The sequence below is a fragment of the Schistocerca nitens genome, chromosome 12 (genome assembly GCF_023898315.1).
Source record: "Schistocerca nitens isolate TAMUIC-IGC-003100 chromosome 12, iqSchNite1.1, whole genome shotgun sequence".
NCBI lineage: Eukaryota > Metazoa > Arthropoda > Insecta > Orthoptera > Acrididae > Schistocerca > Schistocerca nitens.
In genome coordinates this window covers 195461344-195477439 of record NC_064625.1, presented here as the reverse complement: position 1 = coordinate 195477439, position 16096 = coordinate 195461344, and positions in this window count along the sequence as shown.

Genomic DNA, 16096 nt, shown 5'->3' with positions numbered 1-16096 from the left:
TGGGGGTAAGGTAGGACGGTGGGGGTAGATGGCGACAGTAGGGACGTGGGCCTCCACGGCCTCAGACAAGGTCTGCTGGAGAAAGGAGGTGGCATGGGTGACATCATCGGGATGGTGATAGGTGAAAGGGTGGCTATCGACCTGGGTGGAGAGGGTATCCCGGTAGGCATTCCAGTTGGCACGGGAATAGTCATGGACGTACTTAGGGGGAGGGGCATTACGAGTGTCGGGGCGGAGGCGACGACCGTCTGAAACGGTGAGGAGGACAGGGAGATGGTCGCTACCAATAGGCTCCAGGACATCCACCGTAATGCGACCAAGGAGTCTGGGGGAGGAAAGAATAACATCGGGAGTGGAGTTGGATTCGGGACGGGTGTGCTGGGGGATGGGGATGAGGTCGCCCTGAAGGGAGGAGAGGAAGCGATGCCACCGCCATAACTGGGCAGCGAAACGACTATGGATGTTGAGGTCAGCGGCGATCACGTAGGAGGAGAAGGTACGGTCGATGTGGGAGAGGGTGTCGAAAGGAATAGGGGCGTTGGGACGGACATAGATGGTGGCGCAGGTAAGGGGAAGAAGAGACTAAGGATCAGGTGTTCGGTGGGGTCAGGAAGGAGAGGTTGGAGCCAGACGGGGATCTGGCGGTGGTGACCAATGGCAACTCCGCCACGCGCAATAGGGAGGGGATTATCGGAGAGGTGGAGGAGATAGGGTGAGGTGTGGATGGAGTGGTGGGGTTGGAGGAAGGTTTCATTGAGGAGGAAGGCATCCACGCGGTGGGTAGCAAGGGTGTGCAGGAAAATGTTTTTGTTGCCGGGAAGGGAGCGGATATTGTTGAAAAGGATACGGTGCTGTCGCGCCATGATAGGGATTTAGACGAGGGTGTCAAGACGGGAGAAGGTGAAATGGGCCTGGTTGTTGGAGTAAGTGGCGTACATCTTTAGGTGGAAAATGGAACGGGCGGCGAGGGAGATCTGTTGGAGGGTGTGGGGGCGCTGAAAGGGATGAACATTTTCAAGGATGATGGTGAGGAACCTGATGATGTCCTCAGCGGTGGGGGGGGGTGGACGAAGGGAATTGCCAGGAGGGGTGGGGGCGTCCAGAGGGCGGACAGGAACGGTAAGTTCAGGAGTGGTCGGAGGGGGTCGGGCCTTACACTTCTTGGAGTAGGTGGGATGAGGGAGGTTACAGGTATTACAGGAGGGGGGGACTGGAGATTGGGGCACTGCCGTAAAAAGTGGGCTTGCCTACAGTGCGGGCAGGTGGGGGCATCGCGGCACTCAGATGTTGGGTGCGCATTATACCGCAAGCACCTTTGGCAGCGGAGGGATTGAGGAGGGGAACGGGAGGGGTGGACTTTGTAACGTTGGTTAAAAAGGAGGGCACCCTCCTTCAGGAGACGGTCTATGGAGGGGGCGTGCTCAGAAAAAACCCGCATAAGGCGGGTGGGGCCGGCAGCATTGTGGATGCGACGAACTGCACGCACCTCCAGATGGGGATGGGCCTGAAGCTCCGCCAACACCTCCTCCTCCATGATCGCCAGACTGAGCCGAGTGATCACAGCGGTGAGGGTCGGCGGGTGACGCGGGGGTTGGGGTTGGCGGGAGAGAGGTGGGGAAGGAGCAGGTGTGAGGGAGGCATGAGAGCCAAAGCGGGTGACAGGGATGCGGGAAAGGAGGTCTGTGTGGAGGGTAGGGCTGGGGGAGGAAATGAGCACCGAAACACGGCGAGGAGTGAGGAGGGAGATGGGGGCACCAGGACAATGCTGGCGAAGGAAGAGGGTGAGGTTCCGGGCTTCAAAGAGGGGGGGTCAGGACGGGAGAGGAGGTCGAGGTAGGAGGAGGGGGTAGAGGTGGAGGAAGAGGGGGCAGGGACGGGCGGGGAGACATCCATGGCATCATGGGTGGGGGAAGGGGGACGAGGCGGAGCCTTTTTGGGAGCAGAGGAGGCAGTGGTGGCACTGGGGCGCTTGACGGCGGCGGAGGAGGTGTGGGGGATGGGAACAACTGGAATGTGGCGGGGAGTGGCAGGTCCCGGGGCCGGAGTCGGCGCCGGAGATGGTGACGGTGACGGTGACGGTGAAGGCGACGGCGACGATGACGGTGGCGGCGGTGATGGCGAGAGCTGGGCATGGACAGTGGCCCAATGGGCCACCACCCTAGCCGGAGCTGCAGTGACCGGCTGGGGGAGTGGGGGGAAAGGATCAGATCGAGAGGAGCGGGAGGAAGTAGCCAGAGAGGGGGTGACAAAGAGCGAGGGCGAAGGGAGAGTGAGAAGAGGTGGTATGGAAGGAGGGTGGTGGGACTGGGCACACCACGTTATAGTGGTGGAGGCGGCGGAAGGGGAAGTGTACACTATGGCGGTGGTGGTAGTAGTGACGGTGGTGGTGGGGGCGGACATGACGACAGGGAGAAACAATAACGCACAGAACGAAAAGGAAAGGACACAAACTGGGGACAGACGCAGACAAAGACGGAGGAAGACAAAGACGGCCGAAGACCAGGGTCGGACGGCGACGGCGTCGGCGACGGCGACGGCGACTGCGACGGGGACGGCGACGGCGACGGCGACGGCGACGGCGACGACGGGGGGCAGGAACGCCGCAGCTGCTTCTACTGCTGCTGCCGCGGACGGGGCCGGGGCGGCTGCTGCTGCTGCTGCTGCTGCTGGACTGCTGGCTGGCTGGACTGCTGGCTGGTTGGCACCTGCAATACCTAACGCTTCGATTAAACCGAATGGTCAATCGAAGGGCGGTATCCTACCGGATAACCGCCGAAGATGCTCTCATTCTACTGTACTTATTTATTTATTTACGTGTTCCATAGATCCCTGATGCGAGTGCAACGGTAAGATGTAGAACTGTCAGAAGCTGTGCTGTGGTTCGTCTAACATAAGCTATCTATAGTGGTCTGTTTATGTAAGTAAGAAGTCATTTATGGCCAGGTTAAAATAATGAGCTCTGTCATCACCTAGGTAAACAAATACTCTCTAAAGTAAGAAATTATTCTTACCAATGCGGTGGGAATTTCATTCTAGCACTTTGCAACACCTTATAATCATTTATTTGTAACAGATCACCGCACCATCGTTTGAAGTGACTAACTGGATGAAAAATATTGAAATTGAAAATGTGAAATTATTTAGGTACATATTACTGCAAAACAGTCAGCTGTATTGACACAACAGAAATTTGCGACTTTAGAGATTTAAAACTATTCTTGATCGCTATTAAAATAAAAATATAAATATAAGAGTGTTCGTATAATCGCAATCATAACAGTGTATAACAGTGTGAAGTTTGCATATAAAATTAAGCATCATATAGGTAAAACATGCGTGTATTTACAGCACCTATAACATATCAGAACCTTATGAAAATAAAAACAAAGCTGAGCAGTTGAGACAATAACCTTACTTTACAATGTAGCTCCGATGTATTGCAGATAACATAATGCTATTTGGAATGCAATCAGTATACTCCAATTGCCAGATATTTCAACGTTACATGTAGCACTAATGCGAGCTAGAACAGCATCTCACATACTTGTATTAATGGTCGTCTTCAAATAATCCCTTATTAGCATGTATAATGTTCCTAAGCGATTCTTGTGAAATTCCCTATTCCATAACCAGCATCGGTGGGACAATTTAATTTTTTCTTCATCAGTGTCACTATAAGCATGTCGGCGAAAATCTATGAAACTCCCATACAAATAATTTCACTTTTCGCCATCTCGAAATTCGTAAGTAGCGTTTCCAACACCAGGGTAAGAAAAAAATAATGTGCATGTAACGCTAGTGGTGGAGGGATGCACCTGTAAGTAATTCATGCTTCAGAAAACCCACATTTGACTCAGTGAGTGAAGAATTTGACCAGGATCAACTAGACGGGAAAGCCATGCAACAGTCAGACCTCAGGGTTGTGACCTCAGTGAGAAGTGGTAAAAGTCAACAACTGCCTTCTGTTGTATCAGTAACATGCTGGGTATAAAGAAACTTATACAGTGTGGTGGTTACAAGTTCGTTAATTAAGAACACAGAAAGCATTTTATGTGTTACTAACTTGTATTTGTGTAAGTTTAACAAAACATAATATGTGTTTATTCAGTTCATTATCAAGAGAACTTTGTAACTGAAGAGATCACTTTTTTGGTAGGGAGTAGACAGCAAATTATCTTGGCTGAAGTATCAGTCTCAAATAAAGAAGAACTTCAGGTGCAACCCAGGAAAGTGTGTTTCTGCTCATGATGAATCTCAATAACATTCCACACAATATTAACAGTAGCCTCAGACTTTTGCAGAAGACGCAGTTATCTATAATTAAATACTGTCTGAAAGAAGTTGCATGAATATTCTGTCAGATATTAAGACTATTCGAAAGTGGTGCAGTTATTAGCAGCTTGTTTTAAATGTAAATTGTACACTTCACAAATAAAAAACAAATTAAAAATACGCAATTACATATAATTTGCAAAATCTGGCTACAGTTTTTTTCAACCAATCGCTATTATAAAACATGTAGAAGTTGTAGGTGTCAGAGTAAGTAACTTATATCTGTTTTTTTAAGTATTCATACACAATACAAATTTCTCCTCCTTGTACATTACATAAATAATTCTCATTTTCACCTATTAATTGTTTTATGAAATAAGAGAATATATCTTCTTCATCACCAGGATAACATTCAGATGTAAAATACGTAAGAGCTAATTTTCTCAATCATATTGTGTGATACAGTCAATCATAAAAAAATTTTTATTAACCCCAACAAAAACATCAGGGATAAGAGGTAATGAAAAAATTAATATGTAGTAAAATAAATCTATTTGTTTACATTTTAAAACGACAAAAAATTAAACTTATTCAAAATCAATATCACGAATTGAAAAATAATTAATTTCTTTTTTAAAACTATATATAAATTTATAGTAAATCATTTTTCTAATTTATTTTTTTATAGAAAAGATTTTAGTATAACAATCAGGGAGAATAATTTTATATTTATTATTTAAAACTAAATAAATCTTTTGATCATATCTAGTTGACAAAAGTTCAGCATTTGAAATTATCGTACAGTAATTACTTTTCAATTCTGTTAATTAAGTAAATCCATCTCTAATTCCTTTATTATAACTTTTTACGTCATTTAATAGATTTTCATTATCTGCATTTCAACAATAAAAGTTAAAAATTGAAAAATCTTTAAATAAAAGGAAAAATTCTCAAATACATTGAATCATAAACGCTTTAAAATATAAAGTCCATATTTTAAACATATAAGTAACGCAAAAAAGTGCACAAACAAATGGACAGCCTTAGATTATGAGACTTACATAGTCTTTTAAAAAAAATAAATTGAAGAATAAATCAGAATTAAGTTCCAATGAAGTCAAGACTTATTAACAATTATTATAACAATGATTTAAGCTATAAACCTATAAATAAGATTCGAGCAATTTGTAAAACGAAATTATCAAAAAAAATTTTTTGAACTTAATAAACGAGAGTTATTCGAACTTACTGAATATTGTAAGTTTAATATTAAGACTAACGATAATGAACAAACGAGGACTCAAAACACCCCCAAAGAAAGAGAAACAACATCAAACTAAGGAAAAAGACAATACATGGGATCCCCTAAATGAAGATGATGTGAAAGAAGTAATAAAAGCATTGAAGAATAAGAAAGCAGCAGGACCTGATAATATATATAATGAACATATAAAAGATGCAAAAGAGGCCCTCCAACACATATGGACCAAACTGTTTAACAAATGCCTGGAACTTGGAAGAATTCCGACACAATGGAGACACTCGACAATAAAAGTTCTCTACAAGGTAGTGGAGACCCAATGGACCCAAACAAGTACAGAGGCATAGCCCTGGAAAATACTCAATTCAAGATGTTTTCAAAAATAATAACACAAAAAATCCAAGCCTCTGTGGACAGTCATCTCCCAGAACGACAAATGGGTTTCAGATCTGGAAGATCAACACTTATGGCAGTCAGGCTTCTTCTAAACAACATCGATGATGCACTACAAAAGAAACAAATGTTCTACACAGTGTTCATAGACTTTACCAAAGCCTTTGACCTATTGGAAAGAGAGCTCATAGTCCGAAAACTGGAAAACACAACGGGAGAAGATAGCGTATGGGCAAGAATAATCAAATCAATCCTCGAATACAACTTAATTACAATATCAGACAACCTCTCTTTTTCGAACCCCATTCTGCAATCGAACGGAGTCTTACAGGGTAACCCAATGAGCCCTTTGCTGTACATTCTTGCCACTGAAGAAGTACTCCGAATTGGAGAAAATGAAGAAAATGTGTATGTATATGCATACACTGACGACATAGCCGTAGGTTCAACAGATATACAGAAGCTGCAGAGAATCATTGAGAAAATAGACAGATGGTGCAGTGAACACAAACTACACATAAACATAACAAAGACAGAAATGGTAATTTTCAGAAAAGGAGGCAAAACACCCAAGAATGCGGAAATCAGTATCAGAGGACAAAAAATAAAAATCTCATCAGACTTTAAATACCTAGGAGTGACATTGCAACCAACAGCCAAATGCTTCACAAAACATACAACAGAGCGTGCAGCCCAAGCAATAATAGCAATACAGGACATCAAAAACATCCGCCTACTCAGTCTAGAAACAGCCATGAAATGATTCAACACAAAAATCTTGCCAATCCTGGCCTATGGGATGGAGGTTATATGGGACCACCTGACAGAAAAAAATCTAGAAACACTAGAAAAGGTAAAATCGGCCTATCTAAAAAGAGCACTAGGTCTCTCAAAGACAACAAGATCTAGACTAGTGTACCTGCTAGCGAGAGAGACATTCCTAATTGAAGACATCAGGCTTCGATATATGATGCTACACACCGGGGCTTCCAGAAAGCAACTGAAGATCATGGAGGACAAACGAGAAAAAATATGGCCGGAGTTTTATGGCACCGAAGCAATGACGAACCGCTCATGGACAGCACCAAACTTCGAACAGCGACATGTCGTAACTAGACTTTCTATTCACGGCTTTCATAATCTAATCTGCAAGAACAAAACTTATCATGACACAACCGCAACATGTGTATGTGAACTGTGTAACGAAGCCTGTGAACGATATCACATAGAACTGTGCAGTAAAAGAGTGAAATCGATAAATGAATACGCAAAAATGTAAAATGTAAATGTAAAATATTAAGCAAAGTAACTGTATATGGCTATTTGGCTGTAATTTTATTAAATAAATAATGAACTGAAAAACAGAATGTTAAAAGATATTCATGAAGTAAATAAAACAAAAGAACAAAAATATTCTAAACTGAATAAACAAGAAATAATGAAGTTATTGAAAAATCAAAATGATATATTAATAACAACTAGAATGAATTGAAAAACAAAACTCTAAAAGAACAACAAGTAAATTTTAAATCGGAATATTTAAAGAAATATTCTAAGCTTAATAAACAATAATAACTGGAACGTATTGAAAAATCAGAGTATAATATTAACAAACAAGAATCATTCGAAAATCCCAAGAAGAGTATTAATAAAACGATAGTGGATCGTAAAAAATGACACCAAAACTTCGAGTTAATAGACATCAAGAAATTAAACAAAAAGTAATCAGAAAAATTATTTAGATCTCAGCTTAGTAAATCTTGATGATGACGGATAAAACAAATAAATAAATTCACATAAAAATCGCAGCTCTGAAATCAAGAAAATTAAGTTATAAAATTAAAAGTACCATTACTGTAGTACAACCATAAGAATTTTTAATCAAGTTAAAGAAGAAGTAATCTGTACATTTAAGCATACTTTAATACAAAGAAGATCGACTAAAGTTAACATGAATGCTTTTGTCATTTTAAAAGATAAGATGAAGACGATAAATTTTTATGCAACTAACGAAGTTTTATTAAGATCTACAGATTTAGAAGATTTATGTCAAAGATCAACAAATAAACAGATATGAAAGAAATGCAGAAGAATTAACCTTATAGATCTTCATTATTTACAAATAATTTACAATTAAGTGTTAATAAAACATATTCCAGGTTTTGCATCTTCATACATTGATTTACCAGAAATAATTAAAAACAAAAAAGGTTAAGTTAATATTTAAAACAACCATCAATAATGTTTACTTTATTCAATACGATCAGTTTAATCCCCAAAAAATAGAATGTAGAAAGGGTTATCAATTGTAAAGTATATCGGTCTTGAAATAGACACAATTTTTGAAAAATTAATTTTCCCATTCAATTAACAGATAAACCAAAATTGGAAAAAATGAAATTCTCTATAAATTTTTTATGCTTGTGATGGAAAAATATTGTGTACCCAGTTTACCACACAAAATAAAAAGCAAAAAGACCTTGTATACCTTCTTTTGCACAAAGATAAAAAAATTCACATTTTTTTAGGTAAAAGATTTGTCTAGATTTGTTAGAGCACAAAGAACTAGTTATAAACAAAAAGTTTATTCCTATGGTAGACACTTAAGACTTTTTAACTTATAAGAAAAATTAGACAATCACAAAAAATTGCATAGAACATAAAGAAATACGAATAAACATACCTATATAACGGAAAAAATTTACAGTTTATAATAATCCAGTGTAGTACCCATTGTAGTTACGAAAATTTCAAATGCCTTTTAGAAATATCACTTGTCAACCAAACCCAGGAAAATCTTATATGAAAAATATTGAAAACATGTATATTTTCTATTAGTTATTATGTAAAATATTCTAACGGTGATTATAAACCATCTGTAAGGATTCAGTGGAAAAATTCGTTCAAATGTCAAGACAAATATCTTCAGAAATTAAGAAAGTAGATGAACGGGTTGCACGAATGATATACACTAAAGAAGAGAAAATAAATGTTTAAAATTCAAAAACTTGTTTTCTTTGTGAAGAAAAGTTTATTGACATAGAAAGAAAAGTAAAAGATCATCTCAAATTACTGGAAAATACTGAGGTACTGCTCATTAAGGTTATACTCCTAATTATAAACATCCGCTTTATTTTGCTTATTTTCTTAATTATGAAATTGATTTCCTTATCAAAGTATTGACAAAAGATATTAAAGACTTTAATCCTATTCCAAATAACAAACAAAAATATATTTCTTTCGATAAAACGGTTGAAGATGGATTAACTTCAAGATTTTTGGATACTTTTAAATTTATGCCCTCGAGCACTGATAAATTGTCTTCTGATATGAAAAATGCATAATTTAAAAAACTTAAAAATATTTCAAAGGTGAAAAATTAGCTCGAATGATTGAAAAAGGAATTTATCGTTATTATTATATGTAATCCGAAGGAAAGTTAGAAGAAACAAATTTGCCTAACAAAAAAATTTGTTCAAGAGTTAATAAATCCTGAATTTCGAATGAAGAGGAATTTAATATTAAAAATTAGAAGAATATACATGATTACATAATAAATGTGAATGAATATCTTTGAAAATTTTAGAGATACTTGAATTTAATCTTATAAACTCGATCCTTCTAGTAATTTAATTGGACCACATATATGTTAGGATCCTATCTTAAAGATGACGAAATTTCCATTAAAGTTATTAACAGATTATGACGCTATTTTATTTATTGAAAAGCGAATTCGAGAAGGAATTTCTCAAAGTATTAAAATATATGTCAGATCTAGTAATAAATATATGACCAACTTTAGACCAGAGAGACAATGAAAATTATATTATATATCTGTGCGCCAGTCATTTATGCCATTTTTTCTTTTAAATATTTCAGAGTGTTAGAGAAAAATTCTAGAAAAATACTTGCCTTACCAGATGACAGTAACCATGGTTATATTTTAGAAATCGATTTAGAAATCCTGTTGTTGTTGTGGTCTTCAGTCCTGAGACTGGTTTGATGCAGCTCTCCATGCTACTCTATCCTGTGCAAGCTTCTTCATCTCCCAGTACCTACTGCAACCTACATCCCTCTGAATCTGCTTAGTGTATCCATCTCTTGGTCTCCCCCTACGATTTTTACCCTCCACGCTGCCCTCCAATACTAAATTGGTGATCCCTTGATGCCTCAGAACATGTCCTACCAACCGATCCCTTCTTCTGGTCAAGTTGTGCCACAAACTCCTCTTCTCCCCAATCCTATTCAGTACCTCCTCATTAATTATGTGATCTACCCATCTAATCTTCAGCATTCTTCTGTAGCACCACATTTCGAAAGCTTCTATTCTCTTCTTGTCCAAACTATTTATCGTCCATGTTTCGCTTCCATACATGGCTACACTCCATACAAATACTTTCAGAAAAGACTTCCTGACACTTAAATCTATACTCGATGTTAACAAATTTCTCTTCTTCAGAAACGCTTAGAAATCCTAGAAAATTATAATATTTCCACAATGATGTACGACTGGCACCTGAAAGTGGAGAAAAATTATTAACAAATTTAGATAATAAGGAAATATATATTTTATGTAAAGGAATCTTCAACAGTATTTAAAATATGGATTAATATTAATCAAAATCCAAAAAATCTTTTCATATGCATTATATGACTGGTAAAAAACACTGGTTTAATACAGGCTGTACATAAAATCTTGGAACACTTTCAATTATTTATTGTACAAGAACCAAACAATGTACAGATGTCATATGTATGTTATTTTGAAGAGAAACCCTGAAAAAATTTTTTTTCGTGTATACTGCTAAAGTGTAGGTTGGTGATTGCTGATAAACAGGACTAGTCACCAACATGGCAAATTCAGGCTCAGAGCGAGCTTTCAGAGTAGAAGATGAAGAATATAAAAAATCTTAACAGGTTAAAGCATTTGTCATGTAAATGAAATTACCTTAAACAATTATCAAAATTGCTTAAACAATAAAATAAAACAATATAGAAAATGAATTTGATCAGATCTTATAAACATGAAATTATTTTATTTATTTATTTTATTTATTTAACCTGACAAGATTAGGGCCATCAGGCCCTCTCTTACATCTAACCAGGCATTCTACTTATTTTACATTCATATGTTTTAGTAGGCATGTTAAACTACATCTAGTACAAAAAGTGAAATAAACAATTAGAAAGGTACACCTGGAAGAATACATACATATAGAGTTTATATTCTTAGATCATTAGTACTGTTATAATTAGACATTATTGAAGAGACAGATTTTAGATAGGAGTGCTGGCAGCAGGGAGTATGAGGGAGACTCATGGTGAAGGGAGGAGAAGAATAGAGAGACATGATGAAACATAATTAAGGAAATATAAAGGAAAAGAAGATTGCGTGGCTAATAGAGATAGATGAAGAGGAAGGCATCTCAGGAGCAAGATTGGAGACGCTAGCTTTGCTATTTGACAGATGAGGGGATTGCGCTTGTACATTAATTTTGTGGAGAACTTTATGAGGATGATAGTAGGAAATGCTTCAACTTCTTCTTAAAAGCACCAGGAGATTGAAGTTTGCGCAAGGTAAGGGGCAGTTTGTTCCAGAGGCGGACAGCGGCAACTGAGAAGGAGTTTGCAAAAGTTTTTGTTTTGTGAGTGGGCACTGTTAGGATACCAAATAAGAGTGACCTCGTGTTTCGATTATGATGGCATGACAGGTTTTTAATCTCTGAAGCAAGGTACTGGGGTGCTTGCGCGAAGAGGAGTCGGTGAAGTAGACATAGAGTGTGGTAGTCACGCAATTTGTCCGGCCGCAGCCACCCTAGCTCGGAGTATGAAGCACTAACATGATCATTATGGCGAATGTTGCAGGTGTGACGCACACAGGCATTCATGGTTAGCTCTAGCCGTCTTTTGTTTTCATGCCTTGTTGAATCACATCACAATAGTGGAGGTTCGGTAGAACGAGTGCTTGCACGAGCTGGCGTTTCAAGTCCTGTGGAAATATGTTCCGAAACTTTTTGAGACCATGGAGACAAGCAGACGTCTTTCGGCACACTGCGACTGTATTCTCCGCCCAGTTGAGATGCTCATCCAAAGTTACACCCAAATTCTTCACTGTTTTCTGATATGGTATTGGAGTACCGTCGAGCAGAATAGGAGGTAGCCGTTCGCGGAAATCTGAACTTATTAATTTCTGATGGGCTATTAAGATTACTTGCGTCTTTTTTGCATTTAGTTTAAGCCCCAGGTTTTTCGCCCATGTCACTACTGAAGACAGATCATCATTCATCTGAGCGATTGCAGTGTTTACATCTTCAGGTCTGACGCTTAGGTAGAGCTGGAGGTCGTCGGCATAGAAATGATATTTACAGGAGGACAGAACCGACGAAATATCGTTGACATATAAAGAAAACAAAAGTGGTCCTAAGACTGATCCTTGTGGCACTCCCGAGGAAACATGTTTCCAGGAAGATTTTTCATTTACGCAGACAACACATTGCTGTCTGTCTTTTAAGTAGCTTTCGAACCATCTCATTGCACTCTCAGAGAAATTAAGCTGTTGCATTTTTCTGAACAATATGTCAAAGTTAACAGTGTCAAAAGCTTTGCTGAAGTCCAGTAGCGTCAATATTGTTGCCTTTCGATTGTCGATGGCATATTTCAGGTCATCAGTTACTTTAATTAGAGCAGTGCTTGTGCTGTGATGTTTACGGAAACCGGATTGAAATCTGTCATATAGGTTGAATTCATGCAGGTGTTCAGTGATTTGGTCATGAACAATATATTCAAGTGCTTTGGAAACAGCAGGCAGTATGCTAATTGGTCGGTAATCACTAGGCAGTTGCGGGTTTTCGATCTTAGGGATGGGTCGAATTATGCTTCTTTTCCATGCACTGGGGTATATTCCGTTCACGAGGGAAAAATTAAATATGTCAGTTAAGACAGGTACTAAGATATCGGCAACATTCTTGATCATGGTTATACCGATACTGTCGTTGCCTATTGCATCAGAAGAGATTCTCATTATTGCTTTTCTTGCCGTATTTGTTGTTACATGTTTTAGATGGAAGGTATCGTTGTTAGTTATCCTGTTTGGGGATTCTTGTGGACGGTAATTATCAGCCGTGCTGGTATTCAGAGGTGCAGAGAAGAATTCATTTAATTCGTTAGCTGACACATGAAAAGTAGTTTCTGATTTTGCCTTTCCGACCCCCAAGCTACGGAGATTCTTCCATAGAGTCGTGGGCGTCAGATCGCTGCATACAAGGGAGCGAGCGTGCCTGATTTTAGCATTGCGAATGCATTGTTTCACTCTGTTCCGTAGCTTTCTATATTCTTCGAAACGCTCGGGTTTCGGATCTGCCTTGAAACGCCTGTGGGCAGCATCCCTATTAGTCATCATTTGACGTAATTCAGCTGTCAGCCATGGAGCAGGAGATTTTCTTACACGGATTGTGTGTACAGGTGCATGTTTGTCATAGAGGGCAGTGAGTTTATCACCAAGTTCATTAATTTTGCCGTCGATTGTAGGTTTTCTGATTATTTGATGCCATGAGATTTCAGAGCAATCGGCTGTTAGAGCGTCAAGGTCAATACGTTTCATGTTCCTACAAGTTATGTAACGCGATTTGATCCTTGGGGGCTGCACAGAGTAGGCCAGGAATATTACATCATGTGCTGAGAGGCCAGGGGCCGATGTTTGACCAACATCTCTTACTTTGTCGGTCTGTTTCGTTGCGATTACGTCTATAAGAGTATGACTGTGCGCCGTATGGTGTGTAGGTTGTAATGGAATGCTATTGCAGCTAAACAGTCTTCTTAGGTTTATTGCGGAGGGAGTGTCTCTTAGCAGGTCTATGTTCAAGTCGCCCATTACGATGACATGTTCGTATTGACACTGAAGTGAATGTAATTCCGACTGGAAGGAACCCATTGAGCTTATTTTTGGCGGCTTGTACACGACGCCAGTCAAGAATTTCCGACTTTGTATATTTATTTCAATTAACATGAATTCAGCCTCTTTTTCTTCAGCAGGATTTGATGTACATAAGACTTTCGCTTTCAGATCTGTTCGTATATACGCGCCGACCCCGCCACCTCGCTTTTTTGATCTGTCTGCCCTAAGAAATGTGTACCCTGGGAGATGAAAAGATGCATAGGATATGTGTGGTTTCAACCACGTTTCGGATAAGAGGATTACATGGTAGTTTAGTTGTTTGAAGAGGAGGCTGAGTTCTTCGTAATGTGCAGGTAAAGACTGGATGTTGCAGTGAGCTGCTAAAAGCTCTGACGCGTTCCGCTGAGCAGCCTGGAGTCGGGTGGCAGACTGGTTTGTCCCTTTGTTAGGCACTACCTGCCGCGAGGGGCACTGGCCGCTGCTTCCGCCAAGTGACATAACACAGGAGTGTCCGAGATTTTGCGCGCCCTGTTTGTGACACCGCGTGTGCCGAAAGAAAGGCGACTGCAAGAGATTTCCTGAGGTTGCGGGAGTATAGAAAATGGATTAGTGGTATTCGGTGCAAGGAGAATATGACCAAAATAGTGACGGCTGTGTGTCACTGTGTATCCTCTGTCGTAAGAGGAGAAATGTAATTAGCGTATTTGCAACAGCTTAGGGTGGAAATAAGGGAAAAGGGAGTGATTTAAGAGGCCGACGCTGCCAGCAGAGAGAAGTAAGCTTAATAATTAACAGATTATCGTAGGAAGCTAGAATTAAATTGAAATTTACTAAAGTGATACTGGTAGTGATTATCGTAGGAAGCTACAATTAGATTGAAATTTGCTAAAGTGATACTGGTAGTGATTTTTGTTATGAACAATTTAAACCGAAGAGATGGGTGATTAATGAACTAAAGGAGAGTCTAATAATTGCAATAGAACTATTTCAGAACGGAAGAGAATAAACTGAGAAAATGAAAAAAGTATTAGCAGTAACTAAAATTAAGTAATGATTAGAGCTACAGACACAAAAAAATAGTGAAAAGTTAATACAGTTACAAAAACAATTAGTTGAAGGTACAAATATGGGTATAATTAAAAAATTAATACAATTACAAGACTATATCACAGTATAGGGCTGTTACAATTTGCAAATGGTGTTAAGTTTGCACTTTTGGCTCGAGTAGCTTCACTTAATACTATTCAGTTCTGTCATGTTTGTGACTGTCTTCTTTCCAGCTGCTGTCTTAATGATTACTCTGCCATCCTGAGTCCACACATTCTGAAGACCGAAATGGGATATGGCACTGTTTAAAATCTTTAGCCGTTCGTGTGTCAGATCTTCCCTTATTGTAAGCCCTGTCCTTGCTAACTTCTTCTTCTGGGTAAAGATCTCTGCCCTTTTTCGGTACGAGACAAATTTAATTATTATTGGGCGAGGTTTGGTAGCACCTGGTAGTTTTCGTCCCACCCGATGGCTCCTGTCAATGTCTGCCTTGGTCATTTCAACGCCTAATTTTTCACGCACAACCTGTATAAGCAGGTTGTCCGTGTCTTCTTCCTTATTTTCTACTACTCCAAACAGTCGTAGACTATTTCGCCTTTGGTACTGTTCTAGCTCGTCAGTTGCGGCAGATAGTTTCACTTCCAACTCTCGTGCCTTTTTCTCGTATTCAGACACAGACTTTTTTAGTGCTGTAATTTCGGCAGTATTGGCCTCAACAAGTTTCACGCATTTTGGCCAATACTGCTGCCGTTACAGTATCTGATATAGTGCCTGCTATCAGATCGAGATTGTTTTTATCGCGAAGCGCAGCGTTTACCTCAGAGCGGACCAGCTCCGCTAGGCCGGGAGCCGCGGCCGCACCTTCCGCCAAGAGCGGGCCCGCCGGACCTGCTGCTTCCCCGCTGCTGGACGCGCTGCTGTTGACTCTTCTGTTTACCATTTTCTCGAAGATATTGGCGGAGCACAGAAAAAAATAGCACTACTGCACAGAATACTGTTGTTTACACGATTTCCACTTGTACTAGACAACACCACCTGCGAGAACACCTTCGAATTCAACTAAATTTCGCGAGCCGAACTTAATACGTGTTAAACTGCAGCCGCCATGACATATGTAATGATAATTTCTTACAGTTGAAGTGAAGATTATCTTAAAAATTACATAAATAATTATGTTTCTTAAAGTGAATTAAACAGTTGTAGAGAATATTATCCAAAAACGAAATGAA